Source organism: Podarcis pityusensis (assembly GCF_964106645.2).
Source record: "Podarcis pityusensis genome assembly, chromosome: 10".
Classification (NCBI taxonomy): domain Eukaryota; kingdom Metazoa; phylum Chordata; class Lepidosauria; order Squamata; family Lacertidae; genus Podarcis; species Podarcis pityusensis.
The window spans coordinates 44462081-44488992 of NC_138035.1; positions in this window are offsets into that span (position 1 = coordinate 44462081).

A 26912-nucleotide genomic window follows, 5' to 3' on the forward strand; every position below is an offset into this window, starting at 1 on the left:
TAAAAACTCTTTCTTTCAGCCTCCACTCCTCCAGCTAGTTGCTTTTTTCAAGTTCAATGGCAGCGGAAGACGGACTTCCTGTTTCCACGTCTCTCCGCTTTCAGCCAAGTTCAACCAAGTTCAGATTTTTTGATTTAAAGTCTCTAATTTCAAGTGATTCAGTCTTTACTCACGAGTAAGTTGATTTTCATCCGAATCCGAATTTGACAGGAAAAGGGATCAGCGCTCACCGGCAGCAGCAGCGCGGCTTCGCTCCGCAGACTGTGAAACGGCTCTCAGCGCCGCAACCCCCCTCCACGCTCCGGAGCCCCTTACGGGGTTCCTTTAGCGTTTGGAGGGTCACTTAAGGCGCCCACCGAGCCTCAAGACCACAGGCTCTTGCTGCCTGTGGTTTTCCGGAGTGGGTCTCCGCTTCGCCGTAGCGGACGACCCGTTGTCTGTGGAGCCTCCTCTCCCGTTCAGAAGAGGACCGCCATTGCCGTTCGCGCCGCCCCCGGAAGTCCGTAATTATCTTTAAATAAGTTCCCATTTTTGGCTGTCATATTAATCCCCAAGTATTTCACTTTCTTTACCACATTCAATCCTGTCTCATTCTGAAACCTCTCTCTTTCAATCGGTGTTAAGTTTTTCTCTAAAACCTTAGTTTTTAACTTGTTCAATTTAAAACCTGCCACCTGACCAAATTCCTGAATTAATTCTAAAACTCTTTTAGTACTAGATTCTGGCTCCTGTAACGTCAATACTAGGTCATCTGCAAATGCTCTCAATTTGTACTGTTTAGCTCCGACCTGTATGCCCTTAACCAACCGGTCCTTTCTAATCATATTTAGCAAAACCTCCAGGACCGATATAAAAAGCAGTGGGGAAATTGGGCACCCCTGTCGTGTCCCTTTTTCTATCTTAAATTCTTCCGTAACCACATTATTTACAATTAATTTAGCCTTTTGTTCAGAGTATATTGCACCTATACCATTTTCAAAACCTTGGCCTACCCCCATCCCATGCAGATTCTTCTTCATAAAACTCCAAGAGATATTATCAAAAGCTTTCTCCGCGTCAACAAATATCAATACTGCTTTGGTGTTTATATTCACTTCTAATTTTTCCAAAATATCAATTATATTCCTCAAATTATCAGACAGGTGTCTTCCCGGGAGAAAGCCCGCTTGGTCTTTATGAATCTCTTTCATCAATATTTTTTTCAATCTCTTGGCCAAAATGTCTGCAAAAATTTTGTAATCCACATTAAGTAACGATATAGGGCGATAGTTCTTAAGCTGAGTCTTTTCAGTCTCTGTTTTCGGTATAAGTGTGATATACGCCTCTTTCCACGATTCTGGTGCCCTTTTCCCCTCCAATATTTCATTGCAGACTTCCTTCAAAGGTTGCAGTAACCACTCTTTCAAAGATCTATAGTATCTGGAAGTCAGCCCATCCGGTCCTGGAGATTTGCCCAATTGCATATTTTGTATGGCACCTTCTACTTCCTGTTCAGATATTTTATAGTTCAGCATTAATTTACTTTCTTGAGAGATTTTTTGTAGGCCATTTGTCTTCAAAAATTGGTCTATGTCCATTTCCTTCTGTGGCCCTTGTGTGTATAATTGTTTAAAGTACTTCTGGAAGCAATTTCTAATCTCATTTGGATTATGTATACTCTTTCCTTCCACTTCTAAATTTATAATAGTATTTAATTTTTGTCTTTTCTTCATTTGCCAGGCCAACAGTTTTCCACATTTATTAGCTGATTCAAATATTTTTTGTCTCATTTGTTTGATTTTCCATTCTATTTCCTGATTCATCATTTCCATATATTGTACTTGATATAATTTTATTTCTCTCAAAATCTCCTGGGACTTTGGTTTTGCTCTCAATTTCTTCTCTCCTTCTTTTATTTTTTCCAAGATTTTATCTTTCTTTTCATTTTGACTTCTCTTCTTTATTGCATTGTTGTATCAAAAACCCTCTCATCACAGCTTTGCTTGTGTCCCAGATTACTCTTTTTTCTACATTGGTATTCATATTTATTTCAAAATAATCTCTCAAAGTCTTTTGGGCCTTTTTGTAAACTTCTTCATCTCTAAATAAGGTGTCATTCATCCTCCATCTAAAGGATCCGGTTGTTGTTTGTTTCATCTCCATCCTTACAGCATTATGGTCGGAACAAGTTTTTGGGCAGATTTCTACCTTCTTTATCTTTGGTGCCATTCCTCTAGTTATCCATATTTGGTCAATTCTAGTCCATGTCATCTTGGCTTCAGAAAAAAAGGTTCCTTCTCTTCCCAGGGGGTTCTTTACCCTCCAGATGTCCACTAAGTCCATATTGTCTGTCATCTCAAAAAATGTTTTCGGTAGTCTACCATCCTTGGTGACTACCTGTCTTTGAGCCTTGTCCATATTTGTAGATACTACTCCATTCATGTCCCCCATCAAAATCAAATTATAGTCCAAATGATCCAATAAAGTCTCATGCAACTTTTTATAGAATTCAGATTTCCCCTCGTTCGGTGCATAAATTCCCACGATTAAGAATTTCTCTCCTTGTAGTTGAATTTCAATTGCCAAAAATCTTCCTTGATCATCTTTAAAGATAAATTTCGGTAAAAGTCTCTCCTTTGCATAAATCACAACTCCTCTTTTTTTAACTTTGTCAGATGAGACAAACTCCTGTCCTAATCTTTTATTAATCAATAACTTCCTATGTGCCCTTATTATATGTGTCTCTTTTCTGTCTACTTATGTATTAAATACATAAGGTATGAGTCCAAGGTTGTGTGGAGATATAGATGATATAGGTATAGATAGATATAGTCTGCTCCTTTGGCCTAAAAAGTACAATTTTTCAGCAACAACAAAAAAGCCAACAAAGTGACAAATAGCAAATAAAGTGGCAAAAAGTGCAAATAAAACCAAACACGGATAAATAAATAAGAACAAGTACACAAAACAAAGCAGCTACAATCTTCTCCCTGGGAGCTCACACATTCACACTAAGCTATAAACTTAGTGTTATGTGTGAACAAAGCCATCGTTAATCAGTATTAGTCTAGGAACCAAAGTTGGGTTCTCGGGCTTAACCCAAGATAAGTCTTACCAGAGTCACAACAATCACCATTTCTCTTTATTTTCAAAGAGAAGGATGTAGCAAATTGATAGAAGACGGCATGGAGAAGATAAGGAGAAACTGTGGTGTGGTTGGCAGGGGGCAGGAGAGAAGTAAGATGGGCGTAAGTAGTAAAATATTAAAAGTGGGTCCCATGTAGCAAGTTGGGGTTTAGAGATGAATCCTGGGTCTGCAAAGACTAAAGTCTAGTGTATCTCCATATTGTATATGGCAGAAAATGCCATGTGTATTCTGCTATATACAAGATGGAGATACAATAACATAGCACATATAACATATTGTACAATATTTGTGGGTCATATAAACACTTTAGAATCTCACCATTCCAACTGCCGCTTAAGCAAATATGTGGACATTAAGTCTAAACATGATATGTTACTTTGTCATCTGCCGTTGACAGATTGCTAATCTAGTTCACAATATGTATACATAAAACAAACCATGTTCCAAGTACTAAAACAACCTACGAATTATCATTAATAAAAATGAAAATGAAACATCATTACCTGATTCATGGTGGCCATATAAGTTTGGTGGGGAGAAGTGTGAGGGATCCCAAAACATGGAAGGGATGATCAAATTATATATGGTTGATGAACCATTATATATGGTTGGGCTGCATATAACAGAGAGGAAGCGGGAATGAGGACCAGGAATATGATGCATGCACATGAATCCTAAATGACAGACATTGTTAAAGCTGAGGTGAACATGAGGAGGAAGTATTGTCCTTCCTTCTGGAATATTTTAAGACCAGAGAAAAGAGGAATAGGCAATTCAGAAAATACATCTAAATAACTGCATGCCTGTTACTGACATCACTACTCAGCTTCCTGTCATGTGACTTGAATCCAGGGCTTCTTTTCAACCAGAACTCACCAGAATCCAGTTCCAGCACCTCTCAGGTGGGTGTCATTGCCTAAGAGAACAGGTGAGGCATTCATGGTAGGTTATGGCACCTCTTTTCCTAGAAAAATAGCACTGCTTGAATCTCTTTTGCTAGATACCTTCGGGGATTTGGTCTTAACACAACACTAACATGCTCCATTTTGTTTCATTAAAGAACACTGATGAAAAATCTTCTCACTTGTATTGTATGTTAGAGTCATCGTCTTGCTGTGCAGGTTGCCCTGGAGGTTTCCCTGTTCTTTTCTTATCAGAGGGGAGCAGGATATCCCTCAAGCATCGCCTGAAACTCCTGAAGATGTTTGTTCTGTAAAATTATTTGCCGTGCCCAAATTGCTATCCCTGTTACAGCACATAAAACTTATATAAACCTGATTTGCTTTTTTGCTTCCCAAGAGAATGACAGACTTCACATTGTCAAAGGGTTTGATCCTCTCAGTATATAAAAAATATTATTAAATTTTTTATCCCTCAGAGCACTGAAGCATGTGGTTTGCTTACCTCTCCTGCTCTGCTTGAAAGTATGGAACATAAGTACATTCTTATTTTTAGTATATCACTGAAAAGGATTTTGATTTAGAGGCTCATTTTCAAGAGCGTAATACTGCTTCTGCCTTTGAGAAGTTAGTCTTCTTAAATGCCTGCTCTGGTGAGCTGCTAAACCAGGTTTTGTGGGTCTGAAGCCTTGGATAAAAAGAAAGGTCAAGCCCTATAATAGGCTAGGAAAATGCCATCTGATGAAGTTACTGCAGGGATATGTATAGATGCTAGGAGTGGATATATTTATTAGATATTATCCTTCCTTACGTTTGTGAACTCGGCAGACTGCATCCCTTTGCAGCTTAAAAGGAAGCTTAGCTAGGCTAGTTTAGCCTTTTAGTTTAAGTAATCCAAGATGCTTTAAGGCAAAATGGATTCTCCTATTTCCCCCTTCTCTCCCCCTTAAAACAAGAATCTCACACACAATCTTGTAAAAGGTAAAAATAAACACTTACTCACTCAGAATACTTGTTGAAGAATAACAGATGCAGCCGCTTTGTTCAGGCAGGCTTAAAATAGTAATTCAGTTACAAGAGCATGCCTAAGTCTAGCTTAAGATGGTACCTGAGCAGTGGCGCTCGGACATGCAAATTGTTCTCACATTTCTGGCTTGGTGATGAGATAAAGAGGTAAGAGCGGCAAAAGAGCAAAGAGGAAGTGTCCATTCAGGTAAGGAGAATATATGTGGCTCCGCCCTCCTCCTGTCAGGGCAGAGTGGGAGTGTTTCAAAGAGTTCTTCCTAGCAAACTTATAGGAAAACTCTGTGAGCTTCAGCTCCCAGCATGTGCCTATCTAGCAAAACATGAATTTGTCTGCATTGTAAATATCCCACAGTAACACTTTAGTTTCCTGCAAACAAATAAGCAAATATGGGTTTGGGCGGCACATATTTCCAAATAGTTTCTTTTTAAAAATAATAATAAATTTTTATTAGTTTTTACACATATTTTCCAGTATAACATCATTTTAAACAAAATTTCAATTTTTGGGGGGCTATCACAGCCTAAGACTTCCTTCAACCTCGACTGATGGTTTTCTAACAATTTTTTTGTTTTGTTTTTCTGATGGTTTTCTAAACTGATGGTTTTCTAAACAAAATTATGAATTTTGTTACTATAATTATTGCTATACAGTGGTACCTCTAGATGCGAACGGGATCCATTCCGGAGCCCCATTCGCATCTAGAAGTTTTGGCACTTCTGCACATGCGCATGATGTCATTTTGAGCATCTGCACATGCGCAAGCGGCGAAACCTTCTTCACCTAAGTTTGGGGGTGGGGGTGGAGAGAGCGCCTACTCAAGAAGGACAACAGTAAGCATGCCCTCACCCTCACCCCCTTATGAATCTGATGGTGTATTTCAGTTGACCTTCTCAGGGGAAGCATCGTAGCACATGGTAGAGCCACTGCCAGGCTGTGTAGACAATAATGAGTTTGATGGACCAATGATATGATTCAATCTATATTTAATGTATGAAATTCCTCAAAGCAATAGATCACATTTTCATAGGTTGTGCTGAACTATTGGCACTACAGGCTACAGCAAATAAGGAACATCATGGTGTAGAGCACATGAGAAATGCAAAAGCTTTTGCAACGTGGCACGCCGAAACATGGTATGTTTGATTTTTCAAGTGGAAAGTTTGGGTTTATTATTTTACTTAAATCTTAGCTGTTAGTTCCTCATGGGCCTGTGTGTGTGTGTGTTTGTGTGTGTGTGTGTGTGTGTGTGTGTGTGTGTGTGTGTAGCTAGCTCTAGTTTGCTTCAATACTGCAAAAACCAGAACCCTTTTTTATGCCTTGCGCATTGAAAATGAACAGAAAATCTTATAACCGAAAGTTCAGATTGGATTACTCACCACAGAACAAAGACATTGGTCGGAAAACAATAAATCTGTATTTGTTTCAGTAAACTTGAAATCATTAAGAAGATCAGACTGATGGCTGTTTCGTGTGTTTCTTCGAGCTTGTTAAAGGTATCCAAGCAGAATGCCACAAGACAGCATTTTTAAAATGCAAACGAACGTATAATGAATTTCAGAAGACACACAGATCTGAAGCAAGCAATTTGTAAAGGCAGAATCCCAATTCATTTATTGTGTGAATGACTCACTTATATTTCCAGGGGCTCTCTTGGTGCAAGGACTGAACTATTAGTTGACAGAGGTGTCCTCAGTCTTTTGCCACCTGTAGAAACTCTGGGGAACAAAACTGTGAAACCATTGGTCATTGTCTGACATATAAATTATTCTGCACTCTTACGCTTGTATGTGACTGCTTGGCAATAGATGTTGACATTAACTGCAAGTGACACTTTTCTAAGTAAATACTTCTCGACTTCAAATGAAGCAAATAACAAAGCATATAATATCTTTTTTACAGAAGTTTGATTCCCAAACTAGCCAAGCTTTATGTCTATCTAAACAAGCACACAAAATTCTAATTCTAACTACAGATCAGACAGTATGTGCCAACTTTCAATATAATTTCCCTAGGCAAAAAATAAAAATAAATGTTTAAGGTTAAGACACTGCCTGCTACTTTGTCATGCTAACTGGAGATGCAGGGACTAAACCTGGGAACCTCAGGATGTAGAGCACATTCCATCCTTTATTCTGCTTCCATTTATCTGGTCTGTTGATAAAGATAAGGACTGAGCAGTTTATCATCTCCTAGTGGAGGATCACACTTTGGGAAAGCAGTAGAAAGTGTGGTTTGGGATGGAAGAAGTTAAGGAGTGTGATTTTCCTGAAACTCCATAGAGATATTTGCAGATGTATTTTAAAAAATTCTCTTATTTTAAGGGTTGTCTCCTTCACTTTTTTTTAAACTGACCATCTACATGAGACCCTTCAGTATAGATTAAAAAAAGGTAAAGGACCGCTGACAGTTAAGTCCAGTCGCAGACAGCTCTGGGGTTGCGGCGCTCATCTCGCTTTACAGGCCGAGGGAGCTGGCATTTGTCCGCAGACAGTTTTTCCAGGTCATGACTAAGCCTGGCAAACCAGAACAGCGCACGGAAACGCCGTTTACCTTCCCGCCAGAGCGATACATATTTATCTACTTGCACTTTGACATGCTTTCAAACTGCTAGGTTGGTAGGACCAAGCAACGGGAGCTCACCCCATCGCAAGGATTCGAACTGCCGACCTTCTGATCGGCAAGCCCAAGAGGCTAAGTTGTTTAGAATAGGCAGGGCTTAATTCCTTTGAGCCAGGTTTTGACAAGAACATGTCAAACTGCAAAGCTGCTAGGAGTCTCACATGTCTATTTTGCCTGCTATCAGTGCTCCATGTTCACAGAGAGGAGTATTTCCTAACCCTACCTGGATTGAATTTAGGACCTTTTGCATGCATGTGAACGCACTCAACTATAGCCCTTGACTGTATAACAAAGAGCAAATGCAGAGTTACTTTCCCTCGACTACAAAAAAAGCCTTCATAAATCTGAGACTTACACCAGTCTCATAGCTAGAGGGCACAGCTTGCATTTGGATGGGAGCTGTGACAGATGTTAACCACAGAAAATAAGAGCAGAGTGAATCTTTGCAAGATTTGTACTATCTGCTATATTGGAAGCTTCTCCAGCTAACATGTATCTGTGTACACTCTAATGGTTTCATTGGAATGGTGCACATAATTTTAACTGGGGTACAATTGCTCCAGCAATCCTGTGTTCCACCAGTCCTGTGTCACTGTGTCAGAAATCTATGGCTAACCTGTCCAAGGATTTTGACATGAAGTATAGGTCTGAGTCGGATGGGACCACTTCAAATAATTACTCAGCAGAGCATTCCTTTTTCCAATATTGTCCCCAGTTGCCTTCACAAATGAGACATGCATGACTCCATATACCAAAGTCACTTTGCAGATAGTCTGCTAGAAAAATTACTCCACTGTAAAACTTTAACTGAAATCTATCTTTTGCTGCTTTCCCAGATTAACACAAGGACTTTTGACTTATTGAACACATTAGACTACAGAGCTAGGAGACTGATTATTTTTTATATTCCTTCCTCTTATAAATGAATTCCTGTGATGATTTGGAAGAATACAGCTTTAAAATGAAAATGATTTATAGCAAACACTGCACTGGAAAATGCAAAGACTTGCTGATTAGAGAGTTAACATTCTTTCTGGAATTTCTGAGGAAACGGCTGTTTTCAACTACATTTTAAAGGTAAAGAGGTGCATTCTAGGAATACCCTCACATTTCAGATATTCTCATTTCCAGCATGAGAATTCAGCTGCATATAAAAGGTCAGAGGGCTCACATTTTATAATTTTCAATTATTATTATTTAACTAAATTTATAAATATTATATAGTGGTATGTAACAAAAACCATTATACATCATTATGCATCTCAAAAAAGAAAACAGTAAAATTAAAAAGAGGAAAACAAAGAGGGAGGAACCAAGGACATGACACAAGAAGAGGGGAGAGAGACAGTTTTGCTGCTACAGGTACACCATGGCATTTCCTCTCCCTGTCAATGGCATTGTCTGTCTCCTGGCACTGCGACCATATGCAAGGGATTCTCATACTGTGGAGTTAATGTTGCCAGGACAACAAAGGGCATTTTTATTTTCTTAGTGGTCCTTATTAGAGAGAAAGCATGAATATTTCACAGGCAATAATGTCCCCCCCCCCATTCATGATAATGTTGGAAAGGAAATCCATGGGGTCAAAATGAAATGCGGTCAAAATGAAATTACAGGGCAGGAAGTGTTGTTTCTTCTCCAAGAGTAAAACACATATTTGTGTTTGTCTCAAACATGCCTTAGTAAAATCACAAGGCCTAAACCAGCGGTTCTCAACCTGTGGGTCCCCAGATGTTGTTGGACTACAACTCCCATCATCCCTGAGCTCTGGCCTTGCTAGCTAGGGGTGATGGGACTTGTAGTTCCAACAACATCTGGGGATCCACAGGTTGAGAAAGGCTGGACTAAACCATTTAGTATAGGCATGGCCAAACTTGGCCCTCCAGATGTTTTGGGACTACAATTCCCATCATCCCTGACCACTGGTCCTGTTAGCTGGGGATGATGGGAGTTGTAGTCCCAAAACATCTGGAGGGCCAAGTTTGGCCATGCCTGATTTAGTAGATTATGTATCATGGGGGGACATTTTGGGGACATCCAAAGTTTCTCCACCCTGGCTCTCTTGACTTTTTCATATTAGAAGGCAAGCATGAAGCCATATCTCAATGATACTGTTACACACCACCCCAATTTCCAAGCAGTGCGAGATTCCAGGAATTCCAAGCGCTTACCCAGGGTTCATGTTTTCTTTGGAAAGGAGGCACAGTGGAGACTGTGGTGTCCCTATGTTATATGGTTTATTCACACATATCTACAACCTGAGCCTATGACGGAGGAGTTAAAAGCATTATACTCCAAGCAGTTTCCATTTTTCCTATTCCGACAGCCTCTGATTCAAACTCTCAGTCCCCATTGTGCTCTAAACCCCCTGCCTTCACCAGCTTGAAGCCGCTTGAAAACTGCAACTATTTCCCCTCCAGCTTACATCATGCAAACTGCAATCCTGAAATTCCCTCCCAGAGGCTCTGGTATTGTCTTCTGCTAACTACCCAGAACTCAAGGCAGGGCTCCACCCATTTGCTGTCCAGCACAGAGAGTCTCTGTTAATGGGCCATTATCAGGCTGGCCTGGCTATTCCAGCCTATGTTTGTTTAATGACCTGGTCATTCTCTGCAGTTGAATCCCTGATGCTCCTGGGGATTCATGGGGTCTGGTTAAATTCTAAACCTTTCCTGCTTCCAGGAGCTTAGGGGAGTCTTGTGCCTCCAAACTTAGAAAAGTGTGCATGTATTGACTTGATTGTCGGACACACTGCAAAGAAGTAACATGCTTCATTTTTATAGCTTCATATGTATGTGACTGTGTATAGATTGAAAACGCCGGAAGATAGCTGGTGTTCTGAAAAGCCTGAAGATTTTTTTGCTATAGAGATTGTGTAACATCTGTGATATCCAAAAGAATGTAAAACACTAGCCATTAAATTAGTTCAATAGCTCTTTTGCAATGTCTCTGACTAATTGTTCTAATTAGATCTGAATTGCATTGAACAGCCTAGGCCTTTTAACTGTTTTTAAGCAGCATCAGAGATGGAGAATCTCTGACTCCCTAGATATCGTTGGACTACAGCTCCCATCACCACTGGCCGTTGGCCGTTGACCTCCAACAAGGGAATGTGCATGGCATTGGTTCCTCATCCCTGGCTAGAGCTATGTCTAGTGGAGTATATCATCTTCTCACTTCAACAAATGTGAGCTTAGAGATTTGTTCTTTGAAAGTGTGGAGATTTCTAGCTGAAACACACGACTTCTGCTTCTTTGAAGGACAGATATAGAAATACAGTGGTACCTCGGGTTACATATGCTTCAGGTTACATACGCTTCAAGTTACAGACTCCGCTAACCCAAAAATAGTACCTCGGGTTAAGAACTTTGCTTCAGGATGAGAACAGAAATCATGCTCCGACGGTGCAGCAGCAGCAGGAGGCCCCATTAGCTAAAGTGGTGCTTCAGGTTAAGAACAGATTCAGGTTAAGAACGGACCTCCGGAACGAATTAAGTACTTAACCCAAGGTACCACTGTATATAGATACTGAATTCTGTAGACATATATATCTGAATTCTGAATAGTGGGGCAAACACACATTGTTAACTGGTGACAAATAGCTTGTCTACTGCCAGATACACAATTCCCAATTAGATTCAAAATTACCACTTTGGGGACAAAATCAATTTAAAGGAAGCAACAGAGAAAAGTTCTTTCAGCTTGAATTTTGTAAGTGAGGGGGGGTAAATGGAGGTTCACCCATCCTGAAAATTTTAAAGAGAATTCTTCTCTGCTTTGCAATGAATGCTTAAGAGTGGTAGTTTCCTGTCAGTGTCTACCTCCCAACATTTAGCTTCATTGGGTGTCCCTGATATCTATTATTATGAGAAAGGGAGAAAAAATGTTCCCTATCCAATTTCCCACACTATGCCTAATTTTATACATCTCTAGCTTTCATTTCAGAAGCAAACAACCATGTTTCATTGATAAAACAGCCTATCTAAATTGCATTCCGAAACATGCTTAGAAAAGTACTCAAAACATTCCATAAAAACTAAGGCCAGAAAATTCTGGCTGATCAAGATACACAAGATACTTTATTTTATCAAGATATTTTATTAAGACCAGTATAGAGGCTTGTTCTCTGGACTCTTAAAAATAGTCAACAATGTTTGTGTTGTTTGAAATTACAAAATTACAAAATTTAAAAATGATTGGAATATAGTCAAACAATATTTGAAAGATTATCATGGAGAATTAAAAATTTTGACCAGTTTAGAATAACTCTTGTAAAGGAAAAAATATTAAAATATAATGGAATTAGGTTACTGAATACATGGATGTGTTAGAAGGGGCAGTTAAATAAGTAAAACTGAGGACCCAAGTAAGAAGGGGAGGACAGTCAAATGAAAATGGATTACAAATGAATCAAATAAATAAGTATGTATTCTGTTGTTTTTCTTGAACTGTGTTTTAGAAATGTATGTTTAATTTACAGGAAAATAAAATTGTTACAATGTGATATGATGAATGTCTGTGTAAAGAAACCAATAAAAATGATTTTTTTTAAAAAAAAATAGTCAACAATATTTAGAGTGCAACGTAGATTGTCTTCTTGACTTTTTAAGGGCATTGACCGTGATCTAGCAGTGCAAGCAACACCTGTAAAAACAGCCTGTAAAAAAAATGATCTGATTACATGTTTGGCAGGGAGAAAAGGAGGGCAAAATCTCCTACATTTCCAAAAGCTGATCAGCATGATTCCAGCTTCTTTTCATAGCTGTGTGCATGAATTCCTGAATCTTAGATTGGATTGGGGAATTACACGTATTTTTCTGGACAGAAAAATTCACCGAATATTTTGCACATCTTTCTGTAAAGTTTGGTTATCACAATCTTTTTCATTTCTATGTTTGGCTTGTGATGGGATTGCTGAGACAGCCCCGTTCACATCAACTATACACTGCAAAGTGTTCTGTGTACCAGTAAAATTAATTTTAGAGTCATGAGAGGAGGGCTTCTTAGGTTTTTGGATCCCCCAGTAACTGAAAGATGGACTATACATAAAAGAAGAGTAAAATAAACAAAACATCCAGGAACATTTTATGAACACCTTAGTGAGCCAAGAGGACCTCGATATTGGCCTGGATTTAAGATTGAAAACACTCCTTTAGTGTTTCATGAATATTCACAAGTTCATGGACAAATGCAGCAGTAAAATCACATTACTTTCTCTGCCTACCTTGATAGTATGATTTGCTGACAATTGCCTTCCTACCTGGTCATAAAACATCTAGCATAATTTTGACATTGCACGCATAATAAATCATAATAGTGCTTCCATAGAATTTCCTCCGTGTGGTAAGAAATAGCTCCTCCCAAGCCATTTCTTGCCAACATGTTTTGTACTTCATTTACATATAGAGTATATTACCACACATTCTCTTGGGCAAGTTTGGAAGGCTTCCAGTAATTTGTTCAAACTATAAAAAGGAGGCTCCCCCCCCCCATTGTTAGATATGGTACAAAAAGTAACCAATAAATGATTCCCCTTTAGGTTCACATCAATCATTTCAATATAAATAGAGTTATTCCCACTTATTCCAAATGAAGATGTGCTCTATATATATATATAAAAACTACATCATTTTGATAACTGTAAATGAGAAGATTCTTAGTTTTTGCAGAGAGATAATAATTTGGTTGTGTGGCGATTAGAGCGTTGGACTAAGAGTGGAGAGACCAGGTTAAAATTACTTCTCAGTCATGAAGCTGAGAGGGATAACATTGGGCTAGTCATGACGTTCTTGTGAGGATAAAGTGCAGGGCGAGGAAAACACTGCATGGTACCTTGAGCTCCTTGGAGGGAAGGAAATATAAATGTAAGTAGTAGTAAAGTAAAGGTAAAGGGACCCCTGACCATTAGGTCCAGTCGTGACCGACTCTGGGGTTGCGGCGCTCATCTCGCTTTATTGGCCGAGGGAGCTGGCGTACAGCTTTCGGGTCATGTGGCCAACAGGACTAAGCCGCTCCTGGAGAACCAGAGCAGCGCATGGAAACGCCGTTTACCTTCCCGCCGGAGCGGTACCTATTCATCTACTTGCACTTTGACGTGCTTTCGAACTGCTAGGTGGGCAGGAGCAGGGACCGAGCAACGGGAGCTCACCCCGTCGCGGGGGATTCGAACCGCCGACCTTCTGATTGGCAAGTCCTAGGCTTTGTGGTTTAACCCACAGTGCCACCCATGTCCCTGTAAGTAGTAGTAGTAGTAGTAATTTGGAAACAATAATTTGGGCGAACTTTTTTTAAAAAAAGTACGCCACAAGAAATCAACCAGAGACAAAATAAATGTAAGAGTTTTATCAATGCAGGTACCATCAAATAGGAAACAGTGTTGGTAATTAGGCACAGTTGAAATGTACAAGATAAGCACTTGTTAAAATTGCATTAAGCATATGTTTCGATCTCCCCAACATTGCAATCAATGGCACTTAACAAGTACTTAACCATGACTGGATGATACCCTTAGTTTGGTGATAAGAAGTGGGTTTCTAAACACTAGAAATGGATGGTACAATAAAATTGCAAGAATCGCTGTGGGGAAAAATTAGTTTCAGAGCAGCATTGGATAATATTATTGAGGGTATGTTGGTTTTTTAAATTGGTATGCAGTTATGGCTCGACAGATCTCTTTTCCCTCATCTGCCCCACCCTGATGTTGTTTGGTTCTCTGAGGTATCAGAGAGTGCCGTTATCGAGAATTCATTTGGGGTAGGCTAATGCTAAAAGACATGCTTCACACTCTCTGATTCACACTTAGAGTCGGCGAAGCCATTACATCTGCAATGATTTCACATTTGCTTTTCCCATGTGTCAGTCTCACAGCAGCTACTTCCAAGAACAGGTGGGGGGGGGACTCCATATTTCTCATCATGCAAGTAGCAGCTGCAATCTTTGATGAGTCTTCACTTCAGATGTCACACTGCTCACATGAGTAGGCCACTCGTGTAAATAGTTGCAGGGGTTAGCCAGCTGCAACAACATCTGTATTGGGTCTCCATTATACACATCGCATGAATACTATATTCCAAATCACACAGAGATTTCTCACTTTGGTTTGCAACCAGTTGCTTTCCCAGTCTCCATGTTATATTTCACAGAGATGTAAAATCCACATAAAAGCACAACACAATATGAAAAGAAACACGCACTATTATAATACTTAGCATTTCTATTAATCCCAACAATTTTATCCCAACAATCTTTATAATAGGGATTAGTAACCACTGGTCAATGGGCAGAATGGATCAGTTTATCAAGGAAATAATACAACTTTATATGGAGCACTCTCCCTTAACCAGTGGTCTTGTTGGTATGTCCTTTGTCGCATTGATTTTCTATCTCACTATGATGAACATAGCCTGAATCTGTCCAAGTTCTGCTGGAAGAATATGACTTAGTTTTTTCTTACTCCGAATGGAGTAATTACAGTTATAATGGCACAAACCATAAACACTGCCATATTGTTATGTTTTATGTTTACTGTATTGTGCTATCACTCTTACTGTCCACAGACTCAGCTGTAAATTGTTAAAAATTGAAGCAGCATCAAGGAATGTTTCCAATGAAGGGCCATTGACCCATGGGGGAAGTTGGTTGGAGGTTGCATCCAATGGTGAGTGGAACCAACTTTTCCATTTCAGCTCCTCTTCTCCCCCTACCCCTTAACACCAGTCTGAACTATCCCTCTCTCATTCTGGGCTTTCCTCATCACACAGCTCACTGAAAACCTTCATTTTATGGGCTCTTGTTATCTGTATTCAGGCATTTGCTTGAACATGAAAAACTTTCTCCGCTGGTAGGCACAAGGGGACATGTGTAGGTCCTGTTCTCAGTGTCCCAGGATGATCCCTTGTATGTTTACCATGAAGGTCTGAAGAAGACCTCTAAGTGCTTTCTGTTTAAGGTACTTAGAAACCTCTTCACAACTGGGAGTCCAGCCTTATCAGGATTCTCCAGTGCAGATAGATTTCTAAGCAGCTTATGTTCAAGGTGTGAAGACTTGGGATACCGCAAATGTTTCTTCAAAGTAAAGCAAGGTGGGATCTGCCATGAACACCAGAGCAAGAGGTCAGTGTCTCTTTCAGTAGTAATACAAATCAAGAATGTTCAGATCATGTGAACTAATCACAACCAAGGGCTTTAATAAAGGTCTCTTTTGGTAACAGAATCCATGCGCCAGTTTCAGTGGTCTCTTAAGCAGTCTCACTTTCTTCTCAGCTGTGGAACTCTTTTCAGAAGAGACTCACCAAAGGCTGGTCTAGAGCAGTTCCATGAAGGTATATTGGTTCAAGGTCACTTTAGCATAACAATGATTAGCTTTTGCATTATTAATCTGCTTTTTTAAAATGTTGTTGGCTGCTCCTAGGCTCTAGGGATAAACCAGCTTATAAATCAAAATGGATAAAATAAAATAAAGTCTGTTGTGGGGCTCCTTATGCTTAAATATTCTGCTGACAACAAGAATACTGCAAGCTCAGATAATGTTTATGTGCCTCTTTAACAAAGAGAATAACTAGCCTTCCTTCTGGGTTTTCTTAAAATGTACATGCATGTATAACTGCAACAATTCTTCTTCTTTGCTTATACCACTTTATTTTCTAACATGATATACAAGAAGGAAGAATACAATGCATGACACAATAACATTTGGGTGGCTATTTTCAGTGTCAAAGGGTTCAGCTATGTGCCATTGCATCCAGGATACATGGAATCTAGAAATCTACATCACTTCATCCCACATAGCTTCTTGCCACTCATAATGCTGTCTGCTGAAGTTTTCTCTGTCCTAGGATCAAAGAGCAATGGGAAATAAATGATAAATTTCAACTGCTGAAAAATGAAATAGTGATGATTAATGAAAGAGGGATCCTCTAAGATGATTGTGGAGTAATGATGATAATTTCAGGACAAAATGCAAAAGGACCTTGGGGAAAAGGTAAAATGTAGGTGCGCACTGAGCAGAAATACTACTGACAAACACAGGAAGCTGCTTTCTATTGAGTCAGATTCTTGGTCTATCTAGCTCAGTATTCTCTGACTGGTTGTAGTTCTTCAGCATTTCGAACAAGGCTCTCTTCTGGCCTTACCTAGAGATGCCAGGGATTGAATCTGGGACCCTCTGCATGCAAACCTGATGCTCTAGCACTGCCTTTCTCCTATTGGAATCTGGAAAGAAAGACCTAAAGTTACCTCAGGCCAGCTTATCCTTGGCAGCTGCCAGGACGCCAGCAGGACTCGGCAGCAATATCTGTCTTGGCATTTCCCCCCTCCCTTTTTTAAAACGAATTCAGCACCAGAGACTAGGTGGCCACCATTTCATTTTTTCACATTTATTTCAAGATTGCTCTGGAGCCTTGTGGGAAGTTACAATGGCCCAATCCTGATTGTAGAAGAAATGCTGGACAGGGTGGGCCATGCATGCTGCCTTGAGCTCTTTGGAGGAGAGGCAAGATTTAAGTGTAATAAATAAATAGTGTTTCCCTTTTGTTCAGGGTTCCTGTGATATTTGGCCCTCATATTTTCATAACCCAATAGTTTATCAAGTCCTCATGTTCACTCCATTTCCAAGGCTACCCTGTACTGTATAATCTCTGGTTTACCCAAACTTCTTAGTGATCTATTGTTCCTAGTTTTTTAAGGGTTGATGCTAGCACTCATCCAACAACACTTATTGCCATGGCATCCCACAAGAGTATGCTGTTATTTTCCTGTTGTGCTTGTTGGGTTTCTTGCTTTTCATTTAGTGTGAAATTTCCACTTTTTTTTTTAAGGGCCATTTTTCTCCCATGATGTAGGTTTGTGTGTGTGTATTGCTCATGTGTCCAGATGTGATTTTTTTATCCTGAAAGCAAATGGGTTGCATGGTGAATTTGTGTAGGTGTAGAAAAAAAATGCGTGGAAGTTGCTAATTATGTTAGGAAATAAATCTGTTCCTTTGCCTTTTAGCCAGTTAGTTGGTGTGATGCTCATTGGCATTTCAGATAGGTTAGGATGGCAATTTGTCAGCCTAGGACCTCAAAGTCACAGCTGGAATTCACTGTGTTTGCTAAGGCTGATTAAAAAAAGCAGTCCAGAAGAGAAGTTATGCAACCAACTAATACAAATGCTTATGTCCTGAAAATGCTCCCATTTTGACCGTATGGAATAAGAATAACTCTAAGTATGTAGATAGTAAGTGACACATTTTGACGTAAATATGTTAGTGACACTGGGGACTGAGAAAAGCTTCTGGAGTACTTTGGATATTGCCCCCAGACACATAAATTAAGAAAGTATTGAGATTCACTTCAAATATAGTCAGTTTCCTTCTATTTCCAACTGCTGCTGGAGCTCACAAGAGACCTATGAAATGTTAACACTGAAGATTGCACTCAACTTTTACTCAGAAAAGACCCAGTGAAATTAATTGACCTGTTAATCATGGCCATTAATTTCAATGGGCCTAGTCTGAGTAAAAGTTAGTTGAGTATATCCATGAGAAACGGAACTGCAGGAAAATTCAGTCAAACTAGTTCGTGCAGTTTAGAATTTCTTCTCATATATACAAATTCTCCATTCTGGGAAGGTTGTAAATCAGGGATGCAAAAACCTGCAATCCTCCAGAGACTGTTGGACTACAACTCATCTAATCCCTGAACATGAGCCAGGTTGGCTGGGGCTGATTGGAGGTGTATTCCAACAACATCTGGTGGGTCACACATTATCCACTCCTTTTGTAAGTGTACTGGGTTATATTATCATATGTGGGGGAATAGGCCTCATTGAGGGGCTGTATTTCGATATGAGTAGGAAAATGGGAGTACCCCTAAACTTATATATATATAGGGGAAAAGCACTGCATCTGATAGAAAAACACAATTGGAGCCATTTAATGATAACTTATTTATGTTTATTTCTTACATTAACAATACTTCTATAGTTCAGCATTTCTCAAATCAACACACATCTTTGGAAGGACTTGATTTCCTTGTGATTTTTATCTGATTGTCTTCAATCAAAACAGGATTACCAATGTTGTTTGGATGCACTATATATATGGGATTTTCAGGTTTCCTGGATTTAAGTTTTCATTCACTTCATTTAGTTCAGTTTTATTGGGTGATATCCAACTAAATCATACTCCAAGTATTTCCATTGAAACCACTGGCCTTAAGCTACTTAAATTCATTGATTTCAATGGGTCTACCCTGAGTATTGCTGACATTGGGTATCATCCATTATTTCTTTGAAAAATATTGCTGTAAAATTTCATTTAAAAACCAGTGAGGAGGAGAAGGAACTAGCAGAATTATTTGACACACTAATAAAGCAGTTCCTGAAATATGGCTAGAGGTATTTAGGGCAGAAGATATAGGACAATGAAAACACGAACCACACGCCTTCTGAATAGTTTCTATCCAAGAGCTCTGATTGCACTAAATAATGATCTCAGGGCCAGTTGCAAGAAATAGCAAGCAGGGAGTAGGAAGGAATGAGACAGGTTTTTAGGTTATGTTATGCCTTTAATAGGTTATGTTACATTCTGGAGTATGATATGTTTTTATAGATTATGTCTGAATAGGATGAGAGTGTTGGAGATACGTGCAAATGTGTATGTGAACCCGGTCTTTGGGTGGGTGTTTGATTTTCGTTGTTGTGTATACTGTGTATATACGGACAATGACAATAAATTTATCTTATCTTATCTTATCTTATCTTATCTTATTTAAGTTGTTGGAGAGTTTTTGCCCCCTTAAAAATGGCACAAAGAATACTGCTTCATAAAACAGGGTAAAGGGCTTAGCACATAGCTGTCAAGTGTCCCTTATTTGAAGGGACAGTCCCTTATTCCAGCGCCATGTCCCGCTGCTGTCCCTTATTGATGGATGTCCCTTAAATGTCCTTTAAATGATGTCCCTTAAATTTCAAAGGAAGCAGCTCCTCTCCCTCCCTCCCTGCTGGCCAGGGAGGAGGGAGGCTCCAACTGTGTTGCTTGGCTGTGTTGCTCACCCAATAAGAAGTCTAAGAACGACTGGGGGGTGGAGCTTGCATGCCTTGTGTGCGGCTAGTTAATGCAAGCTGAGGGGTTTTTTGAATGCTGGACGCCATTTTGTTGCACGTGCTGCTGCAAACTTTGCAGTGCAAAGCCAGGCCGGGGAGCCATCTTAAGTTGAAGCTGCATAGGCCTTGTGGTGCATGTGATTCAGATTCTATTCAATTGAGCCTCTGTGTTGGGTTGAAAATGAATGACAGACGAGCAGATAGGTGTCATACGGGAGGTGTCTCTCATACAAGCCTCGGAGACTCCCTTTTATTGAATATTACTGCGTTTGCCACGTGTGCTTGTTGCTGATTGGTTAACATAAGTATAAAGCAAGGGTTGCATATAAGACATTAATTATTGCATATGCTTTCCTTCACCTCTGGTTACAAAGTTGGTTGGACAGTGTTCTCAAAGCTACCAGCATGAGTTTGACCAGACTGCAGGAGGACAGGAAGACTGGAGTGCCTGGAACAGGTGAGGCTGCAGGTCCCTTATTTTGGCTGCTGGTCCCTTATTTTCAAATCTGTAAGTTGACAGCTATGGCTTAGCATCCTGCCACTCACAAAAGGTAACATTTACAGAAGAGTCTAGCCATTTTTCAAAATTAATAAGCTTGAGATGGGCTATGTTTGTGCTTGGGTGGATGTGTAGAGAGAAACATTCCCTTGTAATTAACTAATATAAGGAGTCTCCAAGGGCAATAGAACTGCAGTATTTGCTTCTGGGCTAAAATAGATCCTTTGTGCATTCACCTCCAGGCAATTTATATCAGCAGCATTTTTGACAAGTATTTTCCTAGAGGCACTGTTTCACTACGGTTGCCTTGCCTAGCAGCCTGCTGACCAAACTCACAGTCTCATTAAAAAACTCAACTTCTCCCTGGCTTTTGTTTATTATTTTGACTTTACTTTTGTGTGTGCCATATGCTTACCCCAGATCTTTTGGGAGACTGTCTTTGTGTTCCCTTTGAATATGAGAATCCACCCAGAACTTAGGTTCACTTCTCTTAATAAAGCTGCATTACCAAAAGCTGATAAAGTACAGTGGTACCTCAGGTTAAGTACTTAATTCGTTCCGGAGGTCCGTAATTAACCTGAAATTGTTCTTAACCTGAAGCACCACTTTAGCTAATGGGGCCTCCCACTGCCGCTGCGCTGCCGGAGCACGATTTCTGTTCTCATCCTGAAGCAAAGTTCTTAACCCGAGGTACTATTTCTGGGTTAGCGGAGTCTGTAACCTGAAGCGTATGTAACCTGAGGTACCACTGTAATGGGAGATTGGCTTCAATGCAATGCTACGATACCTGTTAATTTCACTAATTCTTCATCAAAATTTACCCCCTTCATTTGTATCCTGCCCCTAAGTGAGGTTTATTTCTGGCCTCAGAGACTGGAGAGAAAGAGGATAAAGCATGGACTGTGTTGATTGGTGATGGCTGAGCAGCAGTGGATGGCAGTAAGAGTTAATTAAGCACTCATTCTTGCCTCCTGTTTCTCATTGCAAATGTCCAAAGATTTTTAGCATCTTTAGCTTTATGAGGGAAACAAGGTTGGGAAAAAACTCCCTGGTAACATGTATTGCAGATCTTCATATTGCTCAGTTTTAAAGCAACTAGAAGCATAAGACTCCTTTTGGAAGAAAGCATTGTCCAGATCCATAAAAATATTATTCAAACTTTTACATGCAGAACTCTCTAAAAACAGAATTAAAACATTAAAGATGCACCCCAAATATCCATGCAATGTATTGTGCTGCCAGCACAGGCTCAGCATCTTTGAAATAAAAGATAACTCCCAAAATCCAAACATCTCTCTCTCCCCCATTCCAGCCTGCTTTATCCTGCCTTAGGTTTTTATCACCTGCTTTTGTTCTCTTTCATGTTCCAAGAAAGACAAGCAGCCACCACCCTTTTAAGGTGACAAATTAGCAACTGAATACCTTTGTCACCTGATCTAAGGTTACAACACTCATCCGTTGGCTAGCAGAAAACAACAATTCATTAATTATCAACTCAGCAAGAGGTCAGAGTCCACTTGAAAAAACCCCTAATGTGGTAAAGCCCAAATGTTAGCAATACACATTTAACCACTTTCTGTTTTAAACCTTTATTGATACACATAACATCAGTGCTTTTTTTCTGGAGGTACGCAGGGGTGCGCATACCCCTAAACATTTGTGAATCTTTGTACTTTTGTCCATTTACTGTATTTATTTTTCCTGATTTGAACTATGAAATGGTGATTTTCTTGAGTCAAAATGAGAGTACCCCTAAACTTTTTTTTAAAGAAAAAAAGCACTGCATAACATTATTCATTTCTGTGTGAATTAAATACAGTTATACTTAACGACATGTAGTTCTAACCTTACATAATCTTTCTGAGTGATTTCTTAAAGGAAGATTTTCATAGCCTTTCAAAAAGGCAGGATCTCGGGATTTGACAAAATGTTCAGGTAAGCCATCAAGCTCTTCAAATGTAATTTGAACTACAGATGCCACTTGGCTCCTCCTATCCCTCAGCTGACATCTCTCAGCAGCCATCCCACCTGCCTGCAACAGAAGGAGAGACAGGAAAGCAGGCCTCACTCCATCAGCATGGCTGAGAGATCAGCTCCATTTGCCTGTCCTTCAACTGTCATCTTTTAACTGAAATCCAATCTGGCTGCACCAGATATGGGAGAGATGGGACGGCAGGCCCCATTCCATTGGCTCAGCTGGGAGAATAGCTGCCATTTGGCTTTTCCATCTCCCTCAGCTGTCACCTTTTGGCTGGCATCCAACACATACAGCAGACATGGGAGAGCAGGGCCCATTCCATCAGTGCAACGAAAATATGATGTCTTACCCCTCCTTTCCATGAACTGAGTCCATTTGAATCAGTGATTATAACAGCAAATTATGTAGCATTAAGAATTGGTGCCTGGTTGTGATTGTTTTCCTCTTCCTGCCTGACCTATTTTTTTCCTTTTGTGTTGTCACGTCAAGATTGTAAACCTGTGGGCAGGTACTGTCCTGTTTCAATCTGTACACAGCAGTGTGGTATTTATTGACACAAAATTTGAGACTGAGTAAAAGAGGCCTGCAGCTTGAAGCACTAATATGGAAATATAGAAAAGTTATAAATTTCACAGGCTACTCAGTCAGAACTTGCGTCCTTGTGGGAAACAACGGAGATGTTTCCTAGGAAAAGTAAATTTAGACTTGATCCAATTACTGAGAGAATGTGTTCCTTTGCTAGAGTTAATTAATGCCTGAATAAGGACATAGAGACGGATAGTTGCACAAGGGATGGCAAAAGAGTTCCAATGACTACGTATTTGACTTGCGTCCTTATTCATAGGTAACATTAATCTCTTAAAGGTTTGTTATACTAGGACAGTTTTATATTACTGCTGTGCTGGGGAGAGCTGGCCCACCCATGAGGAAAGGTGAGGTGACCATCTCAGGCAGCATGTTTCACAGGGGCAGCCAATCTGGCCTCCAAGGAACGCAGTGCCCGCTGCTGCACCATGGTGGCAGTGAGAGCTGCAGTGTGCTCCTTGGAAGACAGATATACCTCCCACCTCATGCCACCTCTACAGCAACCACTTGGCCAATAGGAGGCACTGCTGGTCTCGTCCTACCCTTGTTCCCAATGTAGATCTTAATTCCGACTTTATTCCTGATGTAGTTCTGCACTCACCCCTTCTTCCCTGGTGGTGAGGGGCATGTTGTGGTTTGGCTCAGGTACCAAAATGTCTCAGGTTGGCCCTGATACTGAGGTGTCCTAGAATCATAGAACTGTAGAATTGGAAGAAACCACAAGGGTCCAACCTCCTGCAATACAGTAATATTTTGCCCAACGTGGGGCTTGAACCTATGACGTGGAGATTTAATAAATAATAATAATAATAATAATAATAATAATAATAATAATAATTTATACCCCGCCCATCTGGCTGGGTTTCCCCAGCCACTCTGGGTGGCTTCCAACCGAATATTAAAAACACAATACAGCATCAAACATTAAAAACATCCCTAAACAGGGTCGCCTTCAGATGTCTTTTAAAAGTAAGATAGTTGCTTCTTGCCTTGACATCTGCTGGGAGGGCGTTCCACAAGGCAGGTGCCACTACTCTCTGCCTGGTTCCGTGCAACCTCACTTTTCGCAGTGAGGGAACCACCAGAAGGCCCTTGAAGCTGGACCTCAGTGTTTGGGCTGAACTATGTGGGTGGAGACGCTCCTTCAGGTATACTGGCCTGAGGCCATTTAGGGCTTTAAAGGTCAGCATCAACACTTTGAATTGTGCTCAGAAACATACTGGGAGCCAATGCAGATCTCTTAGGACCAGATTAAGAGTCTCACGCTTTACCAACTGAGCTATCCCCGCTGTGCTTTATTGTAAACCACAGTTGTGTCCTCTGATTCATCACAATGGTGCTGTGCTTATTGCTCAGAGCAAAGCTAAGGTATACACCTAGTGCCAAGGGATGTGCAATGTTTTGCTGGCAATGGCAGTGCAGGAAAGGAACAAGAGGAGAAAGCCTTGGGTTGGGGAACATGGGGAGAGGAGCACTGGGTTGCTAGAGCCGTGCTTTACATGACAGAACACTCCTAGCTGTGACTTAGCAAACCTAAGCAGACAACAAGGGCTAAATATGCAGTGGGGGTGGAAAGCTAAGTTTCACACCTTAGAAGCTAATTCTTTGTCTGCTGACTTCTAGCATAGCTAGCAATTAATAAGTCGTACAGTTGTGCTTTCAAGGGCAGCATCTTCAGAGATTTAGCCTGTACTAGTGCAGCAGGCATAATGTATCAATTAACATGCCATACCATGGAACTCTATTTCATGGATAGACTGCATCGTTCTCAGGATGAATATCAATGGGCTCCAGTCACACTGGCGTGTTAGAGGGGGAGTTAGCCTTTCTTACTAATTGGTTTTATCAAGCTTGTTCTTTCCCGAACATTGCCTAATGTTTATGAATGGTCAATGACGAATTCTTTTTTTGTTCTTAGTAGATAAAATAATAAATGAATAGTTTTATGGGAAAGCATATCTCCATATTAGTAACAGCTATGTGTTTTAATGTGCTATTCAGTTTTATTTACTGTTTTTATGTGCGTCTGTGCTGCACATTTGGGGCTAGATTTCACAAAACAGATAGCAATCCTTAGGTTAACAGTAAAATGTGGATAATATTTGGGAGAGGAAGAAGGAAGGAAAACTGCATGGTTATTTTAAGGTTATTTAGTTTTCAAAAGCATAGCCCATTTTGTGGTTCTTTAGGGACTGGGCACCAGATTTGGGTGAAGCCTGAGACAAATTGAGCATATTTGGAGGGACTCAGTTATCAGATGATCTGGGCACAGGTAGCTGCAGATTAGATGCCCCAGAGCAATCTGTGGCATCAGGTAGGAAGCTGAGGTAGACAGGGCAGGTAAATTATGTGCCATGCACCTGGGAATTCCAGGACATGTACTCTTTTGGAGGTCCTAAATGTCTATCTTGGGGGGGGGGGAGAGAGATTTTACATTTTAAAACAAATGTCCTGGATTTGGGGTTTTAAAAAAATTGTGCATAAGTGGCTCTGGTGTGGATGACCTGGGCTCTGGCCCTGGTGTGGGCAGCTGTCAGGGACTGGACAAAGGAGGAATGGTGGAGACCGCCTCCCCAGCCTGAACCTTCCAGAGAAGAGGAAGACAGTATAGATTTACTACAGCGGTTTGCGGGAGGTCACAGCTCAGAGGTAAATGAGGGGCAATGTTGGGAAATAATGGGAGAGGCAGAGCCCGAGCAGTTGGCTGACATGTTATCACTAGAAAGCATTCCAGACCCCCCTTCTCCCAGAACCCAGCGAGCATTGAAAACCCAGGAGTGCAAAGGGCTGAGACACAAATGACCCTAAGCAGCCACCGTAAGGTGGGTGATGCTGTTGATGATTGGGGGGGGGGGTGGAGATTACTCAGAGCAATGCCATTACTCCAAGAGGCTGCATTTCTAAGCCTCTCTCTGTGAATATTGAATAAAAGACATTGGTAGGAACTTTCCTTGTCTATTCCTGGCATCCTACCGTGCGGAGATCGGATTCCCTGACACGATTTTTGTTGTTGTTGTTTAGTCGTTTAGTCGTGTCCGACTCTTTGTGACCCCATGGACCAGAGCATGCCAGGCACTCCTGTCTTCCACTTCCTCCCGCAGTTTGGTCAGACTCATGTTTGTAGCTTCGAGAACACTGTCCAACCACCTCGTCCTCTGTCGTCCCCTTCTTCTTGTGCCCTCCATCTTTCCCAACATCAGGGTCTTTTCCAGATAGTCTTCTCTTCTCATGAGGTGGCCAAAGTACTGGAGCCTCAGCTTCACGATCTGTCCTTCCAGTGAGAACTCAGGGCTGATTTCTTTACCTCTTGAAATATGGCAACCCTAGGAAAAACATGTGAAAAGGTCAAGTTCTATCTGATCAGCAGCTTGCGTCTTCCCAGGAGATGGTAGGTGCCATGGATAGAGTTGTTCCGCTGAATCCCTGATCTGGACCCATGAGCTTTCCACCCTGTGAACGAGAGTTTCAAAGCTTTATTGCAGAACAGTTTTAAATACTGGTTACATTACATGAACAAAATAACAAAGTACAGTGGTACCTCAGGTTAGAGACGCTTCAGGTTACAGACTCTCCTGACCCAGAAATAGTACCTCGGGTTAAGAACTTTGTTTCAGGATGAGAACAGAAATTGTGCGGCAGTGGCAGTGGGAGGCCCCATTAACTAAAGTGGTGCCTCGGGTTAAGAACAGTTTCAGGTTAAGAACGGACCTCCAGAACGGATTAAGTTCTTAATCCGAGGTACCACTGTAATGCATTTCAAACAAGCTATGTGGTTCAGTGGCCCTGGGGGCCGCAGAACTTTGTATAAAGCACTTCTGATATTCAGAACCCGTTCAGATGTTATATCCATCAGCCCAGAGCTGGCCTTCATGATACATCTAGTTCTATTCCCATAATGCAGAGGGTCAATTTAAAGATGGACAGAGGAAAACCAGTGAAGGGGGAAGTGGGGGAGAGCAGCAGGGGCAGGGAAAAAAAAGAAAGAGACTTTTAACCCTTTATTTGCCAGATGCTAGTCCACTTTAACCATCTCATACTTTTCTCTGAAAGGAAGAAAAGATACAAATATTTTTCTTCTTCTTGTACAGGGCAGA